Genomic DNA, 13,030 nt, shown 5'->3' with positions numbered 1-13,030 from the left:
GGGACCGAGGTGCCCATCCAGCTATCACCATCGCCTGCAGTGCCACCACCTGCGGCTCCCACGCCGCCGCCTGCAGCGCCTCCGTCTCCGGCTTCCACGCCGCCGCCTACAGCACATCCTCGTCTGGTCCAGCCTCCGTGTCTGCATCCGCGCCTGGTCCAGCCTCCGTGTCTTCTTCCTCCCCTGGTCCAGCCTCCGTGTCTTCTTCCTCGCCTGGTCCAGCCTCTGTGTCTTCGCCCTCGTCTGGTCCAGCCTCCGTGTCTTCGCCCTCGCCTGGTCCAGCCTCCGTGTCTTCTTCCTCGCCTGGTCCAGCCTCCGTGTCTTCGCCCTCGCCTGGTCCAGCCTCCGTGTCTGCATTCTCGTCTGCTGCAGCAGCTTCATCATCACCATCCTCGCCTGCAGCAGCAGCAGCTTCATCATCATCATCCTCGCCTGGCCTGGCCTCTGCTTCATCATCATCATCCTCGCGTGGCCCAGCCTCTGCTTCATCATCATCATCCTCGCCTGGCCCGGCCTCTGCGTCAGCTTCAGCTTCGCCTGGCCCGGCCTCTGTATCAGCTCCAGCCTCGCCTGGTTTTTCTTCAGCAGCAGCTTCAGCCTCATCCTTCTCCTCATCCTTGCCTGGTTCTGCTGTTGGCACGCCGCCATCCGGTCCGCGTCTACCGCATCATCATCACCGGCCGTTTTCTCGGCCGTTGGCTGGTCATCATCCCGTTGTGGGCGTCCTCCTGAACGAGGTTGTCGCCGCCACTGCCTTCTTCGTGGACGGCCTCCCGAACTGTCTCAGCCTGGCCTTCTGTGCTATCGGCCCCCAGGCCGGCCACCTGAACTATGTTTCGGACTCTGCTCCCCTGTGTGTTTTGTTTGGGACTCTAGCTCCTCCATTTCCTTCCATTTATTAAACTGATTTGTATTACATTAGACTGCTGATTTATTGTGAATGAATGATATTGTTTTATGATGCATTATACTGCGGAGTTATAAGAAATACCGTTTTCAGAGAGTCATGGCCTTATTTGTCTGATTAGAAGAGAACAGAACATACCGGAGAGGTTTTCTGCCCCATCTCATCAGGAGGAGATAAAACAGGGAGCCAAGGCCGCCACTTAGGCACCGTAAGAGAGAAAGAATGTGAATGTTTAGGGTTTTACGACTAGGTGGGGACCAGTAGAGGCTATAAGAGGCTGAATAACCCTCCACCATTTTGAGATTTGCTGTGACCCTCTGCATGCATGTCTCCCCATCCGGATGGTTTATGCTCATAAAGTATTGAATTGTATGGAAATAAATAATTGTTGATTGAGCATTTATACACCGAGTATTGTCCTTCCTTCAGCCCAAAGATTAAAAGAATTGGGAGATTTTAACTTCCTGTCTAGGTTGTTCATTGCAGCAGATAGTTGCCCCCAACTGAGCCTGCTTTCAGAAAAATATGTAAACACTAACCAAATTGTGCTGTTAGACACTCAGCATTGACTTCCATCTCCAATGAGTTCCAATGTGCAGTCTGTGAGTCGCACATTGTTGAGTTATAAGTGTTTCCAACTCGTCTTCATCATTACAGCAGGAAGCTGTAAAGTTTGAGTTGTAAGGGAGCTGATTTAAAGGTGGATGCTGAAATGGCTCAGGAATTGCCAGGACATTCATAGACTTTTTCATAGTTTTACATACTGTATGTAGAATTTTTTTTTGCTGATGTTGATGTGTAAGCAGCACTTTTGCTGATGTTTGTGTCAGGTGTAGCTTGGTGTCACTCTTTATTAGTGCTGAGCAGTTTCAGATGTTCAAATTTTTGAAAGTACACATGAGAAAAAGAGAGAACTCAATGCCACAAATAAGCAAAACACTGTCCAGCAGCTGCTCAGCACTGGCTGTTACTAAAACCACACTTACAAAATATTCAGATGATCAAAGTGTTGTGGAAAAATAAACTGAGAATTAAAACAAAACTGATTTTCTGAGATTTATTGAAAGAAATGTTTGCAAAGGGATGAAAACAGCACAGACAGGCTTCGTACCAGCATTGACAAATAGGCAAAAATAATATGGAAAGCAAAGACATCCTGTCACAATCACAGGCTAATAGTAACTTTTGCAGGCTTCATGGTGGCAGAGTATGGAAAATAGGTCTCATGTATTTCTGGTACTTCAAAAAGTGTTTTTCTGGGACCTGACATGTTTCATCATGTTATTAATATTTAGTTGTTATTCTAATAAAGAATAGAAGTTAAAACACTTCTAATAGTACTAATTTGCCTCTCCCAAACACTTCCCATGTGGCTTGAAGACGGGGTGTTCAGAACAAACTCACTTTCAAACTGTACTTTCTGCAGCTTGTGCACTTGTAGATGTGAGAAGCAACTGCATTGCTGTGTCCTGTGATCAAATCCCATTGGAGCGCAGCTCATTTACAGTTATTCCCCTTCCTTGATGCTGCACTTTTTTGTGATAGTGTTTAATAAGTAAAGACGACACATGACTTGAATTGGGAATAATGGCAGGATGTTTGATATATGGGTGCAGAGTTGCTCTTGTTAAACGTCCTCCCTGCTCATCAACAAATGGACTTAGGCTGTACAGCTTGTGTGTCTTGTCCTTCAGTTGAATGTCCTTTCCTCTAGTTAAGTCCTTAAATTCTTTGCTGAATGTGTTTTCCTGTGCAAGTTTTATTATGAACAGTTCCGCCTTTTGTCTGACTTGTGTTTTCACCTTTTGTTTGTGTGAGTCCTTTGAAATCTTTCACAAATTTCTGTAGACAACCAATAGCTTTAACAGCTCTTCTCCAGTCTGAGAATTTGGTGAGACGGTCTAGTATTCTTCTCCTTTCTTCTACTTTGGTGTTGGACACATCTACTGTTTTCAGCTCTGGATCGTTGGGCTTGACTTCAGTAAACTCGTCATTTTCAATGGGTAGCTCGCTTTGCCACAAAAACTCTGGACCTTTAAAGCAGTTAGAGTTGAGCAGCTGTTGGACACAGAGTCCTATTGATGCATGGTCTACACAATTACTTTCAGATGGTACTTGATGCCACTGTCGTGGGTCTGTGAGTGACCTTATCCTTTGAATCCTATTTGCCACAAACACGTGAAATCTCTTTGCATCATTGTTCACATTCCCCAACACTACCGTGGAATCTATCCTGAAGTGCTCTTCAAGATCACTTATCTCCAGCTCATTTCTTAACCTTACACTTGTTCTTGCTGCAACTACTGCAGCCGTTAGTTCAAGTCTAGGAACAGTAGTGACCTTGGTTGGGGCTACATGTGCCTTTCCCAAGACTAAGGCACAATGAATATCCCCTTTGGATGTTACTGTTCTTAAATAACTACACTGTCTGTAGCCTGTCACACTAGCGTCTGAAAAATGGTGTAATTCACATTGTGCAATGTCTGTGTTTGCAGGTAGAACACATCTTTGAACTTTCACCTTTGACAGGTTAGGTTTTGAAGATCTAGGAGCCAGGATTCCCACTGTGTGCGGAGATCATCTGAGAGTGGCTCGCCCCATCCAACTTTCTCTTGACATAACTGATTTGCTTTCCTCTTAGGATGAAGGGTGCCACAAATCCCAGTGGGTCATACACTGATGCTATTGTGCGCAGGATTCGTCTTCTTGTCGTTGGGTGCTCTTTTACAGTTATTCTGAACGGAAACTGATAGGTTTGTAGCTTAAACCGATTCGCTGGAACGTTGAAGACAATGTAATTACACAGCAAAGCAAGACACGAGTAGGCAAAGTTCTTTATGTTTTACGTGCACGGGAGAGAACTGAACAAACGCCGTTCCTTCGCTTGACCCCAGTTACTCTCGTCCGCTCCCCCGTAACGCTGCTCTTTTATTGAGGTTACATAAATATACATAGGTTCATTTACATATGACGTCTACATACACACAAAGAGTACCTTGCCTGTGGTTTTGTAAGTGTGTGTGTGTGTGTGTGTGTGTGTGGTGTGTGTGGGGTCAGAGTGTGACCCCATAAAGACTTCCCTAAACCTGCTGGCCTGGAAGTCCAGCAGTTCATCTAAACAAAAGGCACTTAGCCTAAAACAGATATAGATACGTTTATCCTACCATAAAACAATAAGACAAGGTACGACCTCTCCCATGCTCCCAGAGTGCTCTGGAATGCACACAAAGTTTGCAGACTATTAAGGATCAAACCTCTACCAATCTACACCTAATTATAAAACTCTAAGAATATATAAGTAGATATTTCTAAGCATAAATGACAATCAACAATACAAAAACCTAACAGAAACTCATCAGCAGAAACGCACCACTGAACACCAAGTGCCCTTCCCATTAATGGCTCTCCAAGTGCCAGATCTAAGTCCTTAAATCTTTCTGTACACTTTTCTCTCGGCAATGACTTTATCACATTTTCACTGTTTGATATGAACTTGTGTAATCTTAGTTTACCTGTGCTACACAGTTCTCTACACAGTTCTTTGACTAATTTTATGACTTCTGCTTCTTACATAACACTTACAAGTCCATCATCTACATAAAAGTTCCTTTGAATGAACCTCACAGTGTTTGGAGTGAACTTTCTCTCACCTTGCGGGGCTAGATGTTTTAAACCAAAGTTGGCACAGCCAGGAGAAGAAGCAGCGCCAAAGAGATGAACCTTCATTCGAAAGACTGAGGGTGGAACGCTTAGGTCACCATGCTCCCACCATAGGAAGCGTAAGTAGTCCTACATGGAACTGGTGAAACATTTGTTTGACGTCGCACATTACAGCAGTGAAGCCCTTCCTGAACCTACGAAGCACTCCCACCAAAGTCTTTGTGAGGTCAGGCCCTGTAAGCAGGTGTATTTTCAGCGAGGTGTCTTGATATTGTCCAGAACAGTCAAAGACTACGCATATTTTGCCGGGCTTTTGAGGGTGGTGTACCCCATGGTGGGGAATATACCAAACAGGAGTATTACAGAGTTCTTTCTCCGGCATTTTCTCTGCATCACCACATGTTCTCCATGAAATTTGCATAGTCTGTGTGGTACCTTTGGTCCTCTCCAAAAGTTGATTCTGTTCATCTGAACGTAGCGTTTTGTGGAAGAAACGTTTCGTCACTCATCCAAGTGACTTCTTCAGTCTCAGCTGACTGCAGGTTTCCCCAATCTTATAAACAGTACATTTGCATAGTGACTGAAACCAGCCTACTGAAGGAACAATGGGCTGGGAGGTCAGCTCCTTAATCTTAATTATGCAAATTCTCATGACCCATTCATCAACAACCACTGACCAAAACCCACTGATCAAAGACCACTGATCAATGGCCATGAGTACCATTCACAGAGAGTTGGGGAATGGCTGCAATCACAGCATTGTAAGATGGCGAAAGATGTTGTGACATGGTAGACTAATGTGCCTGTGTTAATTCAGCTCCATATTATTGTGTTAAGTTGCACTGGGTTGGGAGTGGTTGTGTGTGTGTCACATTTTTGCATCATTGTTCACATTCCCAAAACAAAAAGACAAACAAAAAACAAACTAAAAACCAGCAATAAACAACTTAAACATAAAAAATCACAAAGAAAGAACAATACAGTATCCACATCTGAACCAAAGAGTAAAACAGTGAAATGTGGATTATTAAATATTAGGTCTCTCTCCTCCAAGTCTCTGTTAGTACATGACTTAATAATTGATCAACAAATCGATTTACTCTGCCTTACAGAAACCTGGTTGCAGCAGGATGAGTATGTTAGTTTAAATGAATCAACACCCCCGAGTCATTCTAACTACCAGAAATCCCGAAGCACAGGCCGAGGGGGCGGTGTGGCAGCAATTTTTCACACCAGTCTATTAATTAACGAAAGACCAAGACAGACTTTTAATTCATTTGAAAGCCTGATGCTTAGCCTCGTCCACCCCAGCTGTAAAACTCAGAAACCAGTCTTACTTGTTATCATCTATCGTCCACCTGGGCCTTACACAGAGTTTCTCTCTGATTTCTCAGACTTTTTATCTGATTTAGTGCTCAGCTCAGATAAAATAATTATTGTGGGTGATTTTAACATCCATGTAGATGCTAAAAATGACAGCCTCAACATGGCATTTAATCTGTTATTAGACTCAATTGGCTTCTCTCAAAATGTAAAAGAACCCACCCACCACTTTAATCACACTCTAGATCTTGTTTTAACATATGGCATAGAAACTGGACATTTAACAGTGTTTCCTGAAAACCCTCTGCTGTCTGATCATTTCCTGATAACATTTACATTTACAATAATTGATTACACAGCAGTGGAGAGTAGACTTTATCAAAGTAGATGTCTTTCTGAAAGTGCTGTAACTAAGTTTAAGAATATAATCCACCCACTGTTATCATCTTCAATGCCCTGTACCAACATAGAGCAGAGCAGCTATCTGAACGCTACTCCAACAGAGGTCGATTATCTTGTTAATAATTTTACCTCCTCTCTACGTACGACTCTGGATACTGTAGCTCCTGTGAAAACTAAAGCCTCAAATCCGAAGTACCTGACTCCGTGGTATAATTCTCAAACACGTAGCCTAAAGCAGATAACTCGTAAGCTGGAGAGGAAATGGCGTGTCACAAATTTAGAGGATCATCATTTAGCCTGGAGAAATAGTTTGCTGCATTATAAGAAAGCCCTCCGCAAAGCCAGAACATCTTACTATTCGTCACTGATTGAAGAAAATAAGAACAACCCCAGGTTTCTCTTCAGCACTGTAGCCAGGCTGACAAAAAGTCAGAGCTCTACTGAGCCAACAATCCCTTTAACGTTAACTAGTAATGACTTCATGAACTTCTTCACAAATAAAATTTTTATCATTAGAGAAAAAATTACCAATAATCATCCCACAGATGTAATATCGTCTACAGCTACTTTTAGTACCATCGGTGTTAAGTTAGACTCTTTTTCTCCAATTGATCTTTCTGAGTTAACTTCAATAATTAATTCCTCCAAACCATCAACGTGTCTTTTAGACCCCATTCCTACAAAACTGCTCAAAGAAGTCCTGCCATTAATTAATTCTTCGATCTTAAATATGATCAACCTCTCTCTAATAATCGGCTATGTACCACAGGCCTTCAAGGTGGCTGTAGTTAAACCTTTACTTAAAAAGCCATCTCTAGACCCAGCTGTCTTAGCTAATTATAGGCCAATCTCCAACCTTCCTTTCATATCAAAAATCCTTGAAAGAGTAGTTGTCAAACAGCTAACAGATCATCTGCAGAGGAATGGCTTATTTGAAGAGTTTCAGTCAGGTTTCAGAGCTCATCACAGCACAGAAACAGCTTTAGTGAAGGTTACAAATGATCTTCTTATGGCCTCTGACAGTGGACTCATCTCTGTGCTTGTCCTGCTAGACCTCAGTGCTGCGTTTGATACTGTTGACCATAATATCCTATTAGAGTGATTAGAACATGCTGTAGGTATTACAGGTACTGCACTGCAGTGGTTTGTATCATATCTATCTAATAGACTCCAATTTGTTCAAGTAAATGGAGAGTCCTCTTCACACACTAAGGTTAAATATGGTGTTCCACAGGGTTCAGTGCTAGGACCAATTCTATTTACATTATACATGCTTCCCTTAGGCAGCATCATTAGAAGACATAGCATAAATTTTCACTGCTATGCAGATGACACGCAGCTCTATCTATCCATGAAGCCAGGTAACACACACCAATTAGTGAAACTGCAGGAATGTCTTAAAGACATAAAGACCTGGATGGCCGCTAACTTTCTGCTTCTTAATTCAGATAAAACTGAGGTTATTGTACTCGGCCCTGAAAATCTTAGAACTATGGTATCTAAGCAGATTCTTACTCTGGATGGCATTACCTCGGCCTCCAGTAACACTGTGAGGAACCTTGGAGTCATTTTTGACCAGGACATGTCCTTCAATGCACATATTAAACAAATATGTAAGACTGCTTTCTTCCATTTGCGCAACATCTCTAAAATTAGAAATATCCTGTCTCAGAGTGATGCTGAAAAACTAGTTCATGCATTTATTACTTCCAGGCTGGACTACTGTAATTCTTTATTATCAGGATGTCCTAAAAACTCACTGAAAAGCCTTCAGCTGATCCAAAATGCTGCAGCAAGGGTACTGACAGGGACTAGAAAGAGAGAGCATATTTCTCCTGTTTTGGCTTCCCTTCATTGGCTTCCTGTTAAATCCAGAATTGAATTCAAAATCCTGCTCCTCACATACAAAGTCTTAAATCAGGCATGTCCAAAGTCCGGCCCGCGGGCCAATTGCGGCCCGCGGTCCAGTTTTAATTGGCCCGCAAGTAATTTTATAAATTGAATAGAATATGGCCCGCACTCCAACTTTTGCTTGAGTGTATTGCACTTCTTAGTTTTAACACCAGGGGGAGCTGCTGTTGATCAAGGCAGTTGCTCCACGAAAAAGGACAATCACAGAAGAAATTTACTCTCAAGTTACTAAACATGGCAGAACCAAAGAAGCGAAAGATAAAAAGTGAATGCAGAAAATTTCAGACAAGGTGGGAGAGTGAATATTTCTTCAAAGAATTCATGGGGAAGTGTATCTGTTTGATCTGCGCTGAAACTGTGGCAGTTATGAAAGAGTATAATTTACGACGTCATTATGAAACCAAACATCAGGCCTATGCATCCTACACTGGTGCTGAGCGAGAGCAGAATTAAAGCAAATGCTAGCTCTCCTGCAGGGTCAGCAACAGTATTTTTTTTTGTGCTCAAATTGTCCAGAAAAAGTCTCCAATAGCAGCTATGAGGTCGCCCAACTCATCGCAAGACACGGCAAGCCTTTTTCAGATGGAGACCTCATAAAACACTGCCTCGTTAAAGTGACCGAAATAATGCGCCCGGAAAAAGTGCAGGACTTCAACAACGTCAGACTCGTCAGCCAACATTAAACTGCAACTGTGTGATAAAGCTGTGCTTTTGATTTTTACTCCATCGCATGTGATGAGAGCACCGATGCCACAGACGCCGCACAGCTGCTAATTTCTTTGCGGGGAGTGGACGAGAGCACGAGCACTTTAGGTGAGTAAAAATATCTTCCACAGTACCCGTGTGTTAATGTGCAGGTACACATGCTTCAAATATCAATAATGCGCATCAATTCTGTCACTACCCTGCTTTTGCGCACCACTTTCTTATATGCGTTTTTCTTGTTAACACACAGAGTAAACACCGCTGTGCACAGCGCACGCACACGCAAGTCAGCTGATCTCATCTGATGCAGATTTGCTCCTTGGTCAAGTGACATTTGTCCGGATTTTTGCCACGATCAGCACCGCAGCTGGATGGCCCGATTTACATACCCAGCGCAGCTGATACTCACCAGAATAATTGACTAAAATTATATGCACTCCTCTTATTAAGTCCAGTTCAGTCTGTTAATGTTGATAACCGTTTCAAACGAACGTTAATAGGTGTGTTGCTAAGCCTAATAACTTAAATAACAAACTTGAAATGTACCCGTCCCATTTTCCCCTTTATTGTTTTTTCTCTGTGCTGTAAATATTCCCTCTAAGAAGAAATCTGAGGCTGCTGTTCTGAGAATGAGCTACCAAAGCTTTTTCTGAATAAATCAATAAAGATCCATTTATGGAAAACTGTGATGAAGGCAGTTTTGTCTTTAATTATATTCAACAATATAACACATTTGACCACTTTTAAATGATTTTTAATACAGTAAAGTTAAGGTTATATACCTAATTTCTAGTAAGTGGCCCAGCCCCTCCTATATTTTTATGTATGTGGCCCTCAGCGAAAAAAGTTTGGACACCCCTGTCTTAAATAATCAGGCCCCATCTTATCTTAATGACCTTGTAGTACCATATCACCCCATTAGAGCACTTCGCTCTCGCTCTGCAGGCTTACTTGTTGTTCCTAGAGTATTTAAAAGTAGAATGGGAGGCAGAGCCTTCAGTTTTCAGGCCCCTCTTCTGTGGAACCAGCTTCCAGTTTGGATTCGGGAGACAGACACTATCTCTACTTTCAAGATTAGGCTTAAAACTTTCCTTTTTGCTAAAGCATATAGTTAGGGCTGGACCAGGTGACCCTGAATCCTCCCTTAGTTATGCTGCAATAGACGTAGGCTGCCGGGGATTCCCATGATGCATTGAGTTTTTCCCTTCCACTCACCTTTCTCACTCACTATGTGTTAATAGACCTCTCTGCATCGAATCATATCTGTTATTAATCTCTGTCTCTCTTCCACAGCATGTCTTTATCCTGTTTTCCTTCTTCACCCCAACCGGTCGCAGCAGATGGCCGCCCCTCCCTGAGCCTGGTTCTGCCGGAGGTTTCTTCCTGTTAAAAGGGAGTTTTTCCTTCCCACTGTCGCCAAAGTGCTTGCTCATAGGGGGTCATATGATTGTTGGGCTTTTCTCTGTATTTATTATTGTGCTATCTACGGTACAATATAAAGCGCCTTGAGGCGACTTTTGTTGTGATTTGGCGCTATATAAATAAAATTGAATTGAATTGAATTGAATTTTTGGTGAGCCAATGGCTGGAATGGGGTTGGACTAATTAGAGGCAGGTGTATTTGATTGCACTGATACACTGGTCTACTTATAGCCCACACTACAAACACTGCTGTGTCATTTTGTCTCTCTGTGCAGGTATGTAATGTGATGAAATCTGGTATGTTTGGGATGGATGGGTTTTGTGCTATGAATTCTATAGTGAATGTGTCATTTTGTCTCTCTGTGCAGGCCAGGGCCTATTATATGCCACAGCCTAAAGGCAGCAGAGTTGCAGAGGCTGGAGTGACCACTGGCTATATGCTTGCAGGGTGGTGGGTCTCAGAGGACAACTTCTAACCCTGTTGAAGGCAACACGTGGAGTGCAACTGGCAGTGTGGCATAGCTGGCTCTGGCCTTGGGACTGTGTGTTTTATTTGATTCATAAATGGGACACTGGACTGTTTTATCTTTTATCTCTTGATTATTTGTCAATAAATTATCTTTTAGAATTTTATTGACTCTCATCTTTTTGCCCACGGCTGAGACGGTTGGTCAGACCTAGAATCTTTTTTATTGGGTGTGTTACAATGTACCCTTAGGCCCCCTCCTCGATTCAGAGATGGTCTTTCCCTTTTCACGTAAATGGCCTCCTTGACTCCGCGCTCAAACCAGCGTTCCTCCCTATCCAAGATGTGTACATCCTCATCATTGAAAGAGTGTCCACTGGCCTGTAGGTGTAAATAGACTGCAGAGTCCTGGCCTGACGAAGTAGCTCTTCTGTGTTGTGCCATCCGCTTCGCCAGAGGTTGTTTGGTTTCCCCGACGTATAAATCCTGGCAATCCTCCTGGCACTTAACAGCGTACACTATGTTACTCTGTTTGTGTCGGGGGACACGATCCTTGGGGTGGACCAATTTTTGGCGCAGCGGGTTTTGGGGTTTAAAAGCCACAGAAACCCGGTGTTTACAAAAAATGCGTCTCAACTGCTCCGATACTCCTGTTGTCCTTCTCTCCTGGATTGGCTGGAGCTTTCTTTAGGTGCCTTTCCAGCTTTGACAAAAGTCCAGCTGGGATAACCACATTTACTCAGGGTCGTTCTTCTGCCTCCCTGGCCGCTGTGTCAGTGGGGATGGTGTTCGCTCTGTGTTGTAGCGTCCTAATGACACCCAGTTTGTGCTCCAGTGGATGATGAGAGTCAAACCTTAAATACTGATCCGTATGTGTAGGTTTACGGTACACGACAGCATTTAGATGTCCCCCATTACTGATGGAAATCTCACAGTCTAAGAAGGCTAACCTGCCACTTTTCATATCCTCCCTGGTGAATTTGATGTGTCGGTCCACTGAGTTAATGTGATCTGTGAATTGTGGTACGTCCTGAGATTTGATTTTCACCCAGGTGTCATCTACATATCTGAACCAATGGCTTGGTGGTGTTCCAGGGTAGGATAGCAAAGCCCTCTTTTAAATAAATAAATAAATTTTTATTTATATAGCACCTTTCAAGACAGAATCACAAAGTTCTGCACATAAGATTACAAGTCATAAAAAGATTTAAAAAGAGAAAATAAAACAGGCAAAAAATTAACCAAAAGCAGTTTTAAAAAGGTGAGTTTTGAGTTGTTTTTTTAAAAACAGCTACTGAGTCCGCAGTTCTTAATGTTAGGTGGAGAGAGTTCTACAGTCTAGGAGCCACAGTGGCAAAAGCTCTATCACCCTTAGTCCTCCTCTTAGTATTTTTTAAAGCAAGTAAGCCCTGATCAGATGACCTCAAAGACCTGCTAGGGACATAGGGCTGTAGTAGATCAACGATGTAGGTTGGTGCCAGTCCGTGCACAGCTCTGTAGGTCAAGACCAGGATCTTAAAATTGACTCTAGATTTAACAGGAAGCCAGTGTAACTGAGATAACAATGACGTCACATGTGAGTACTTGGAGGATTTTGTCAAAAGCCTAGCTGCAGCGTTTTGCACAACCTGCAGACGATCCAGAGAACCTTTGCTTAGACACATAAACAGCGAATTACAATAATCCAAGCGTGACGAAGTAAATGCATGTATAGCAATCTCCAGTTCAGAATGAGATAAAATCGGGCTTAGCTTAGCCACATTTCTTAAATGTTAAAAACAAGACCGAACCAGAGATTTCACATGCCCATCCAACGTGAGACTCGAGTCAAAGGTGACACCTAAATTCCTGATAGAGGATTTAACATAGAGTGAGAGAGGACCAAGGGCTTTCACTATCTGCGATAAAAATCTATCAGGGGCGCATACGAGGACTTCGGTTTTCCCCTCGTTGAGTTGGAGGAAATTTGCAGCCATCCAACGTTTGATCAAATCTAAGCAATCATTCAGACGCTGAAGCTTAGATAAATCCTCGGGCATAAAAGAAACGTACAACTGAATATCATCAGCATAACAGTGATAAGAAATGTCCTCAAAAGAGCCCATTATATGCTGGAGGGGGAGAAGATATATTAAAAACAATAAAGGCCCCAAAACTGACCCTTGAGGGACACCATAAGTAAGGGAGGTAGAGGATGATCTAAAATCGGAGACTGCCACAGAAAAGGATCGGTG

The 13,030-nt window shown here is 42.9% G+C and overlaps 1 long non-coding RNA gene across 1 annotated transcript; it reads left to right on the top strand.

Annotated features, from left to right (window-relative positions):
• Nucleotides 1–10,485: 10,485 nt before the first annotated feature.
• On the top strand, nucleotides 10,486–10,963 carry LOC109201005 (uncharacterized). The gene is made up of 2 exons (XR_002061044.2): nucleotides 10,486–10,605; nucleotides 10,699–10,963. It is a non-coding gene; the product is annotated as an uncharacterized LOC109201005 (long non-coding RNA).
• The last annotated feature ends 2,067 nt before the right edge of the window (nucleotides 10,964–13,030 follow it).

This window comes from Oreochromis niloticus, unplaced genomic scaffold (assembly GCF_001858045.2).
Source record: "Oreochromis niloticus isolate F11D_XX unplaced genomic scaffold, O_niloticus_UMD_NMBU tig00007882_pilon, whole genome shotgun sequence".
Lineage (NCBI taxonomy): Eukaryota > Metazoa > Chordata > Actinopteri > Cichliformes > Cichlidae > Oreochromis > Oreochromis niloticus.
This window is presented reverse-complemented; position numbering and strand designations above follow the sequence as displayed.